Source organism: Crocuta crocuta, unplaced genomic scaffold (assembly GCF_008692635.1).
Source record: "Crocuta crocuta isolate KB4526 unplaced genomic scaffold, BGI_CrCroc_1.0 scaffold290, whole genome shotgun sequence".
In the NCBI taxonomy this organism is placed as follows: Eukaryota; Metazoa; Chordata; class Mammalia; order Carnivora; family Hyaenidae; genus Crocuta; species Crocuta crocuta.
This window is the reverse complement of record NW_027527429.1, coordinates 1,220,231-1,232,128: the sequence shown is the minus strand read 5'-3', so window position 1 is coordinate 1,232,128 and position 11,898 is coordinate 1,220,231.

Here is an 11,898-nt window from a genome sequence, read left to right as displayed (position 1 = left end):
ACACAATAAAAGTCACAGATTGGAAAAAAATATTTTAAATTTTATATACACACATATTATATATATATATATATATAATATACATATTATATTACAGGCTTACTAGAATGGCTAAAGTGTAAAAGTCTGATCATAAAGAGCTCGTATATATTGCTGGTGAGAATGTAAAATGATGAAACTTCTTTGGGGAACAGTTTAATAATTTATTAAAGTTAAATATACACTAGCCATATGACCCAGCCAATCCATTCCTTGATGTTGATCCAAGTGAAATGGTAGCATAGGTGCATACAAAGACTGGTGCATGAATGTTTGCAGCATCCATATTTGTCATAGCACAGGAACGGAAACAACCAAAGATATCAGCAGACAGATGCATAGAGGGATGGCAGTAAACACATACGATGTATGAGTACTCAGTGGCAAAGACTAACAAACTACTGATACAGCCAACAGCAGGGGTGAGTGAATTGAAAAAAGCAGATGAAGAGATGAGTATGTACTGCATGACTCAATGTATATAAAGCTCTAGCAGATACAACATGATCTATATGAAAAGAGATCAGTAGTTGCCTGAGGAGAAGGAGGAAGGGATGAGACAGAATAAAAATAGGCATGGAAACTTGTGGTTTCTCCAGCGGGCTCATAAGTCCCTGCCCCGTCCTACCAACACGTAGCCTGAACAAACTGAGAAATCAACTCTTCTTAGAGCCACAAGAGAGTGAGGTCAGAGGGTAAACCCCCACTCCCCAAATTGCAGAGACAGGAGAACACTCCGAATCACAACTGATTCAAGCAGAGACTCTGAGCTGAAACCTTGGTGGGACCAGCACCAGCTCAGAAAGCCTGAACCACAGCTGAATTGCTGGACGCAGCCATCAGGGGCCCCCACACTCTGGGGGGTTTCCTCCTAGAGCTCTACCAGGTTCTCACATAAATGCTGGAGAAACTCCCTTCACGCTGCTGGCAGCAGGAGGGGGTAAGGAGCCATTGTAAACTGTGCCAGAACATTCTGTACTTCTCAGCAAGGTTTGCCCTCAGGAGAGGGCGATTTAACTATTTTTTTTTTCTTACAAATAGTTTATTGTCAAATTAGTTTCCACGTAACACTCAGTGCTCATCCCCACAAGGGTCCTCCTCCATGCCCATCCCTCCTCCCCCCCACATCCATCAGTCCTCAGTTTTTGTCAGCATTCAAGAGTCTCTCATGGTTTGCCTCTCTCCCTTTCCCCCACCATTTCCCCCCTTCTTCTCCCCCTTGTTTTTCCGTCAAGTTCCTCCTAATCCTCCTATATGTGCAAACATATGATATTTGTCCTTCTCTGCCTGACTTATTTCGCTCAGCATAACTATTTAACGGTAGTGTAATCTGGTGGGGAATTATCAGAGGATAACTGACCTGGTGGGAGGGAAACACCCCGCCGTGGCCCGTCCTAGCTGCGCTGTGCCTCCGGGGCCTTGTGTGGAATGAAATGACGGCTGAGAAGCACTCGTGCAGGCTGCAGTCAGACGCTCAGTCCCCGCAAGGCCAGCCGAGATCACCCGAGTGTGGCGTGCTGCCCCTCCCCCACCTCACCACCAGATCCCCAGGTCCTCTAACCCAGTGCACCGTGACCGAGAAAAATCACAAGGTATGCTAAAACCATAAAACACAATTTTTAAAAAGAGAGCAAGCGTTAGAACCACATCCAGGTATGACAGAGATGCCAGAATTGTAAGACCTGGAATTTAAAACAACTCTGAATAATACAGTAAGGGCTCTGGTGGATAACACAGACAGCATCCAAAAACAGACAGACAAAGGGGAACAGAGAAATAGGAATCTAAGGAAGAACCCAAAAGAAATGTTAGACATAAAAAACACTAATAGAAATGAAGGAGGCCCCAGGTGGGCTTACTAGGAGAGGGCACAGCCAAGTGAAGCACCTCTGGGCTTGAAACGTGACAACAGAAACTTTCAAAGCTGAGAAGCAAAGGAAACAAAACCGGGAAAAAATCCCCCTGAATATCCAAGAACTGTGAGAAAATACATACAAAAGCTGTCATGTATGAGTAAAGGAACAGCTGAAGGGGAAGAGAGAGAGAAAGGAACAGAAAAAATACTTGAAAAAATAATGACTGATAGTTTTCCCTAAATTAATGTCAGACACTGTCTTGGTTCAGGCTGCTATAACAAAAATATAGTAGACTGGGGGCTTTTTTCACAGTTCTAGAGCTTGGAAACTCCAAGATCCAGTGTCTGCTGAGGACACTCTTCCTGCCTTGCAGACGATCGCCTTCTCAGTGTCCTCACGTGGCTGATACAGAGAGGAGGCAAGCTCTCCCAGGTCCCTTCCTGCAAGGGCACCTGTCCCATAATAGAAAACAAATTACAACCTCTAAATACTGTCACACTAGAGATTAGGATTCAACATATTTATTGGGGAGGGGACACAGTCATTGAGTTCATAGGAAACACCAACCCCAGATCCAGGGAGCTCAGAGGATGACATGCATATTAAATACTGAAAAACAAAGGAGATACAAAACCCCCAAAAAACTATACTTAAGCATATCATATTCAGAATCTAAAATAAAGAAAAAATCCTGAAAGAAGCCAGAGGGGAAAGAGAGCACCTTATCTATAGAGGAGGGAAGATAACAATTACATCCAACTTCTCAAAAAGCACGCTAGCAAGAAGAGAGTAAGCAGAGTACTTAAAGTGTTGGGAGAAAACCCCACCAACCTAGAATTCTGTACCCTGTGAAATCATCCTTCAAAAGTGAAGGAGAGGGACACTTGGGTGGCTTTGTTGGTTTAGCGTCGAACCTCGGCTTTGGTCATGATCTCACAGTTCCTGAGTTCAAATCCTGGCTCAGAGCCTGGGGCCTGCTTCAGATTCCATCTCTGTCTGACCCTACCCCATTCGTGTTCTGTTTCTCTCTCTTTCAAGGAAAAAAAAAAAAAGTGAAAGAGAAATAAAGACTCTCTCAGACAAAAACTTAAGGACTCTTTTGCCAGTAGACCTGCCTTATTCAAGAAGTGTTCAAAGGAGTTCTTTAGAGAGAAGAAAAATGATGTAGGTCAGAAACTCAGACCTACATTAAAAAAATACTGTTGAAAAAGAAAGAAGTAAAGGTAAAATAAAAACTCTTATTTTTCTATTTCTTAATTGATCCAGCAGAACATTTTTTTCAAAATAATAGCAGCAACAAAGTTTTCAAAATTGTGTATCTATAAACCCACATACAGGCTGATGTACTCTTTCACTTACAGGTAAGTGAACTAAATGGCAGCAATGGTACCAGAGACGGGAGGGGCGAGTAGGCTTACGTTGTTATAATAGTCGCCAGTACTCAGTACCTGTGAAACAGTAGAGTGAAAGCAAACTTTGATTAGCTGCAAGCATACATTGAAGACTCTAGAACAACTACTAAAAATAAAAGTAAAAAAATAAATATAATTGTTACGCTGAGAAAAGAAAATGAAATCAAATAAAATGCTCAGTTAAAATCACAAAAAGCAGACAAAGTGAGAGACAAAATTAGGAACAAAGAACACGGGCAACAGCAGAAAACAAATATGGTAGATACTTGTCCAACCAGATCGATAATCACTCTGAAAATCAATGGTCTAAATGCACCAATTAAATGATGTAGATTGTCAGAATGAATCAAAAACCAAAACCCAATCATATGTTGTCTATACATATCTTAGTTGAAAATATAGATTGGGGAGCCTGGATGGCTCAGTCGGTTAAGCATCCGACTTCAGCTTAGGTCATGATCTCACGGTTCATGAGTTTGAGCTCCGGGTCAGGCTCTGTGCTGACAGCTGAGAGCCCAGGGCCTGCTTCGGATTCTGTGTCTCCCTCTCTCTCTGCCCCTCCTGTGCGTGTGCTCTGTCTCTGTCTCTCTTTTTCAAAAATAAACATTAAAAAAAGAAAACAAAATACTGTTTACATTATCACTGCTTGCACTGTCACCCATAAAAATGAAATACTCAGGCATATGTCTAACAAAATATGTACAAAATATAGATGAGAAAAACTACAAAAGTCTGATGAAAGAAAACAAAGAACTAGATAAAGGGATATTCCATTTTCATGGATAGGAAGACTCAATGTTGTCAAGACGTCAGTTTTTTCCAACTTGATCTATAGATTCAATACAAATCCAATAAAAATCACAGGAAGTTATCTTGTAGTTTTTAACAAACTGACTCTAAATTCTCTATGGATAGGTAAAAGACTAAGAAGAGACAGCAAAATATCAAAGAAGCAAAATAAAGTTGTAGGACTGATATACCTGACCTCAAGACTTACTATACAGCAACAGTGATCAAGACAAAATAGTCTGATTATTTGATACTACTTTCAATTGATTTCTATCAATTGCTGGACAAACTAGATATCCATGTGAAAATATAAAATGATCCTTAACTCTTTACTTTGCATGAATATTAATTTGAAATGGATCATAGATGTAAAACAGTATAATTTCTAGAGAAAAAAACATAGAAGAAAATCTTCACAACCTTGAAGAGGCAAAGATTGCAAGGTCCCAAAATACTAAAGAAAAGAAAAAACTAGACTCCATGAAAATTTAAAGCTTCTGCTCTTCCAAAAAAAACACTGTTAAGAAAATGCAAGGGCAAGCCACGGGGCGGGGGAGGGGATGAGGTTTTCATACATATCTGGCAAAGGACTTGTAGACTTGTATGCAAACTATAAAAAGAACTCTCAGAAATAAATAAGACAACAAGAGCCCTCCAAAAAATGGGAGGCCAAACATTTTAACAGGTACTACACAAATGGCCAATAAGCAAGTAAGATATTCAACATCATACGTCATCAGGGAAATAGAAATCAAGACCACAATGTGATACTACTACACACTCACTTGAGTGGCTATAAATTAAAGTTTGACAGTATTAAGTGCTGGAGAACACGTGGAGTCACCGGGACTTGTATATCACCCCTGCAGATGCACACTTATACCACCACCTTGGAAAAGCAGTCACCAGATTCGTGTACAGCTAAACATACATTTCTGATATGACCCTGCAATTCTACTCCTAAATATTTAATAAAGAGAAATGGAAATATGTCTGCAAAAAGACTTGCATGTAATGCCAATACCAACTTTATTCATAGTATCTAAAAACCAACACAATTCAAATGTCTGCCATAGAGAAGTGGTTACGAAATTACAGAATGTCTGTACAGTGGCACTGGATTCAGCAATAAAGAAGAATGAACTATGATACACACAGCAACGTGGATCAGTCTCCTCATCCCCTCAGCAAATATTCCGGATGCAAGGGTATGACTGCTTGCACGGGGGGGGTGTCTTGGGTGNCAGTGGCACTGGATTCGGCAATAAAGAAGAATGAACTATGATACACACAGCAACGTGGATCAGTCTCCTCATCCCCTCAGCAAAATATTCCGGATGCAAGGGTATGACTGCTTGCACGGGGCGGGGTGTCTTGGGTATGGGGATAATGGCAATGTCCTGGACCTTGAATGTGATGACGTTACATGGACACTTACCTTTGCAAAGATGTCATCTCTACTCTTAAAATGGGTGCACTGAACAGCATGTAAAGTATATAGCAACAAAGTTGCTTAAAAAGAAATAACCTCTTGAAAATTCTTTGCCTGCGACTAGACAAGGGTAGCTTCTTGTTTCGGTTCTGGATACGCACATCTGCAGCAGGGCAAAATTATGCACCCATGTGTTTTCCTCCTCTTCCCTTAAATGTCCGCANGACGGCCACCGCAGGCCAAGCCGGCGACTCCTCACTCGTGGACTTGCTGCCTGCAGAGCAGGGGAAAAGGAGTCTGTGGCTGCAGCGCCAGGGCGTGGTGCTTCGCCGTGGCCACCGGGGGGCGGGGGGGGAGAGTGGCACACAGCGGCACACTTCTCTTTAACAAATGCATAAAGAAGATGTGGTACATAGAGACACGGAATATCACCCGGCCACCACAAAGGCCATCTTGCCGTTTGCCACAACGTGGACGGAACCGGAGGGTGTCACGCTGAGTGAAGTCAGTCAGAGAAAGACAAATGTCATGTGATCTCACTTACGTGGAATTTCAGAAACAAAACGGATGGACAAAGGGGAAAGGAAGGGAAAACAAAATAAGATAAAAACAGAGAGGGAAGCAAACCATGAGAGACTCTTTTTTTAAGTTTATTTATTTAATTAGAGAGAGAGAGAGGGGTGCGTGTGCATGCATGGGGGAGGGGTACAGAGAGGAAGAGAGAATCCCAAGCAGGCTTCTCACTGACAGTGCAGAGCCTGATGCAGGGCTTGAACTCACGAACCAAGATTGTGACCTGAGCCAAAACCAAGAGTCAGACTCTCAAACAACTGAGCNGGGCACTTGTTGGGATGAGCACTGGGTGTTGTATGTAAGGGATGAATCACTGGGTTCTGCTCCTGAAAATAATACTACATTATATGTTAACTAACTTAAATTAAAAAAAAAAAAGAAGAAGAAAAATTATCGAGGGGCAGCTGAGACACAACCAACGGCACAGATCCGGTGTTCTGTCCCGCGGGGATTGACAATGAAATGCAAGCACGGCAACTACCACCCGCAGATGACACAGAAAATCCCATCAGCACAGACATTTCAGCCTTCCTTCCCGGTCAGCCCCCCGCTCCCGCTCCCTGTGACCCCCTGGCTAGGCTTGGCGCGCACTGAGGACTGCATATCATCCGGGTCCTAATCAGGGACTCTGTGGCTGCTGACTATCCCTCGGCACCGCACTGCCGTGTCCACCGCACCCGTCCTCTCCGTGGAGCGTGCCTGGGTCAGGGTCAGGCTTGGGTCAGGGTTGGGTCAGGGTCCGGGGCCCCAGTGAATAAGGCTGCTACATAGTCTTGAACAAGTCTTTTTTCCCCCTTCCGGTGCACACACGTGCTCATCTCTCTCAGGCAAATACCTGAAAGTGGAGCGCAGGGAGATGGCTGACAGGAGAGACACAGGCTTAGCTTGCTTTTTTAAAAGTTTTTAAAATAAATATAATTTAAAAAAATAATAAATGTTTACATATTTTGGAAAGCGAGTGGGGGAGGAGCAGAGAGACAGGGAAACATAGAAGCCGAAGCAGCTCCAGGCTCGGAGCTGTCAGCACAGAGCCCGACGTGGGGTTCGAACTCACCGACCGTGAGATCATGACCTGAGCTGAAGTCGGACGCATCCCCGACTGAGCCACCCAGGCGCCACTACGCAGGCTAAGCTTTCTAAGGCACCGCCAAGCCACTCCCCAAAGTGACAGACCATACAACGCCCCCCAGCAGGTGAGTTCCACAGGAAGCCCCACACCCCCGAGGGCCCCTGATGTCTGTATTTGTTATTTTAGACGTTGGCCACTCAGGGAAGTGTGAGATCCCATCCCATCTCCATCCCCCTGACTGATGAGGCTGCACATCTTTTCAGGAGCCCACTGGTCATTTGTAAACCGCCATTTATAAATGTTCTGTTCCTATTTTTGCCCACTTTTTCATTAGGTTGCTGTTTTTATTGTTGATTTGTAGAAGCTCTTCATGTATCTTGAATATGAGCCCTCTGTCCGTTAACGGACTGTAATGTTCCTCAGTCTGCAGCTTGACTATTCCTTAATGGCGTCTTTTGCCGAGTAGAAACTACTAATTTTCTGAGCTAGGTGTGTCTATAACCCTCATTCATGTAGACAGGAAACAGAGGCAGGGAAGTTTTGTCCAGGTCCCACGGCGGAGAGGGGAGAGCCGCGCCCTGAGTGTCCCAGGCAGGGACGCCTCGCTGTGCTTCCCCAGGGCAAAGCCCGGCTTCGCTCCCTCTTCTCCTGTCCTCGGAGGGCCCTTCTGGGCGACTGCTTCAGTTTACGCACGCCAGCGGCACAACAGCCACCCCTCCGGGGTGTCCTGGGGACTTAAGGACAGAATATAAACACTCCCCTCTCCCCTCCAAGTTGGCGTTCGATGAATGGCATCCTGTGGATTGTTAAGATCAGCAGCAAGACGCTAGGCAAAAACACAGCTAATGCTCCCAATGTTATTTTCACGGTAGGTTTCCTGTTCCAGCAAACGTTCCAGCAGGTTCTCTCAACATTTGCTTAACTGCGCCGGGCTCGGCCGGGGACAGAAATCTGCCCTCCCAGTGACGGGATAAATCACGTCTTAGCAAAACAAAATTTAAAGTTGAAAGAGTAAAAAGAAAAAGAAGAGGAAACCAAACAAGACAAAATGAATAACACCGTCCAAAGACTGCCTGCCGCCCCGAAGAGACCCACCCCGGCCCCGCCCCCATCCCCACCTGGGGGAGAGCCCATCTCCCCGCCCATGAGTGGCTTTCTTTTTTTTATGTTTATTTATTGAGAGAGACAGAGAGAGAACAAGAGGGGCAGGGGAGGGTCAGAGAGAGAGGGAGACGCAGAATCGGAAGCAGCTCCAGGCTCTGAGCTGTCAGCACAGAGCCCGACGCGGGACTCGAACCCACACACCACAAGATCATGACCCGAGTCCAGGTCTGACTCTTAACCGACTGAGCTGCCCACGTGACCCTAAGAAAGTTTAAATGTTTGCCCCTGTGGTATGTGATGTCCTGTTGCCTTAACCAACATTTTCCCAGCTTCTCGAGGTTTTAGGTACCTTTCAGTACGTACTGCCCTCGGCCAGTGTTCCTTCTGGAAACCGTCTCTTGCATATCCCGTGCCCATCATTTTCTAATGCATGGGTGCATTCGTGCCATTTTGTGCAAGTGCCCTACGCTGGCGAATGTGAACACTTCAGCCCTTCGTCTGTGACCTGGGGCTCCTGTAATTCCTTCCAAAATCGTCACCTGTCCCTGGGCTCCGTTGTGAGCTCTAGGGAGGGGGGACGCAGGCCTAGAGCAAGGACCAGGGTCGAGCGCCTCCTGGGTGCACAAATCACTTGGTGCGGCGAGGAGACAGTGACTTGGCAAGTACGGTACGGGCACTGGGGGGTGGGAGCCGAGGGCAGTGGACGCAGCGCCGTGACCCACCAACCCGCCCGCCGCACAGTGGCTGACACACAGGGCGCTTGCCCCGCAGCATGCAGGGGCTGTTCCGGGTGGGACTCCGGCTCGCTCACCACTGCTCTCAGCGCCCCTCCCCTTCACAGGCTCAGCCACAGGGGGAGCTCAGTTGTCCCAGGACCACTGAGGGAACAGCAGCTCCAGGGACCCTGGACCACCGCCCCGCGCGCCCACCTGCCCCTCTGTGCCTCCGCCTCCGGTTCCCTGTCCCCCGGGGGCCGTGCTCGCCTGCAAGTGCTCCGATCCCACGGCGCCCCGGGGCCCCAGTACAGGAGTCGTGTGCGGCCGGGGTGAGGACGCCATCCCTTGGGAACCCTCGGGCCTGGGAGACCCATCGCTGCCCCTGCCCGCACAGCGGCTCGGCTGCTTGTCCCTCCAGCCCAAGGCCAGGTGTCCTGTCGCGCATCCCACACGCAGCCTGAGCGGCCCCACCGGCCTCCGCGTCCACGGGGCCTTGCCGCTCAGCTCCGGGGCTCCGCTGTCGGTGCGCCCGTCTTCCCTGCCCCCAGGCGGGGATGGGGTGGGCGCCACAGGGCGGGTGGGCGCCACAGGGCCTGCTCCCCCAGGGCAGGACGGGGACGGGGAGCTCCCTGCATAGCACAGCGTGCACCCGGCCCCAGGAACACACGGCCTGAAGCCTTGCCCGGGCCCTGAGTGCGGCCTGCACGCTGCTGGGCGTGAGGGGCCTGTCCCGCCTCCTGGGGCTCTGGGNGGAGCCACGGTGTGGACAGGGCTCAGCATCTTCTAGGCTGCTCTTCTCCCCGTAACTGGAAGCCGGGCCCTCCCTCTCCCCTGCACCCGTCTGTCCACCCCCACCCCCTCCCCTCTGGCAACCACCAGTGCGTTCTCTGAATTTATGGGTCTCTTCCTGCTTTTTGTTCGTTTGTTTAGATTCCGCGTACATGTGAAATCACATGGTGTTTGTGTGTCTCTGACTTACTTCACTCGGTGTAATACACACTGGGCCTGCCCGTGTTGTCACAAGGGCAAGGTCTCATCCTTTATATGGCTGAGTGATACTCCATCACACACACTTTTTCATCCACTCGTGTACTGATGACCACGGGCGTGGCTTCCATGTCTCGGCTATTGTAAATAACGCTGTAATAAACATGGGGATGCAGGTACCATTTCTAGTCAGCGTTTTCATTTTCTGTGGGTACATACCCAGTAGTGGAATTACCGGATCACTTCTCACAGAACCAGAATATTACTAAACTTTGTTCGGAACCACAAAAGACCCCGAGTNCGTACATGTGAAATCACATGGTGTTTGTGTGTCTCTGACTTACTTCACTCGGTGTAATACACACTGGGCCTGCCCGTGTTGTCACAAGGGCAAGGTCTCATCCTTTATATGGCTGAGTGATACTCCATCACACACACACTTTTTCATCCACTCGTGTACTGATGACCACGGGAGTGGCTTCCATGTCTCGGCTATTGTAAATAACGCTGTAATAAACATGGGGATGCAGGTACCATTTCTAGTCAGCGTTTTCATTTTCTGTGGGTACATACCCAGTAGTGGAATTACCGGATCACTTCTCACAGAACCAGAATATTACTAAACTTTGTTCGGAACCACAAAAGACCCCGAGTAGCCAAAGGAATCTTGAAAAAGAACAGAGCTGGAGGCATCACAATCCCAGCCTTCAAGGCACACGGCACAGCTACCGTAATCACACAGCCCGGGGCCGCCACAAGGCAGACACACAGCTCAGCGGAGCAGAAGAGGTACGGCCCGGAAGCAAGGCCTTGTTTCTACGGTGGGTCGGTCCTGACAAAGCAGGAGAGAACACGCAATGAGAAAAACTCTCTTCAACCAGTAGGGTTGGGAAAACTGGACAGCAACACGCGAAGACTGAAACTGGACCACTGTCTTTCATTACTCACAGAAATAAATTCAAAGTGGATGAAAATCCTACTCATGAGCCCCGAAAGTACGCGACTCCTAGAAGACAGCACAGGCAGTGATTTCTCCAACATCGGATGGGCAACTTTTTTCTGGCTGTGCCTCCCGAGGCAAAGGAAATAGAAGTGAAGACAAACTACCACAACTGCATCAAAGTAAAAAGCGTTTGCACGGGGTGGGGAGGGGGTGCGCACTACCAACCAAACGAGAGGCCGGCCTGCTGCACGCGGGAGGGTATTTGCACACGACACACCCAACAATGGATTAACATCCAAAATACGTAACAAACTCGTGCAACTCAACACCAAAACCCCCAACAATGTGACAGAAGAACACGCACACACTTGTCCAAAGTCGCTCGAGGGCCAGGAGGCACGTGGGAAGGTGCTCGGCAGCGCTCGCCACCAGGGCAATTTAAATCAAACCGGCGCAGAGACACCGCCTCCCGTCTAGACTCAGGAAGAAACGCGGTGGCGCCGATGTGAACAGGGAGCCTCGGCACAGCTGCTGGGAACGCAAACTGGTGCAGCCACCGTGGAAAACGATGCCGTGTGTTTACCTTTACCAGACATTTGTTGAGCACCTACTGTGTGGCAGACACTCGGCCTGACTGCAGGGACGAAGGGACGAGCTGTCCCTCTAGTGCGCGGTCATCCTGCAGGTCAGGTGACCGCCCCTCCCCCCAGGGATAATCATCCTTGACCGCAGGGCACCTGTCACCCCCCAGAATCACGTGCTCTCTCCGGAATTACACAGCAGAGACAAGAGCCATCAGAGCCACACTCAGGAGTTTATTTTCCGACTTGTCGGGGTGACGATCGTTCACACAGCACAGGCACCCGCGGCTGACGCCTGCGCGGATGCGGGGGACGTGTGAGGACCGGGCCTGAGGTGCGGGTGGGGAAGCTGCGGGCTCTCCTTGTGCCTGTGCCCGGGGGAGGGGCGCGGGGGAGG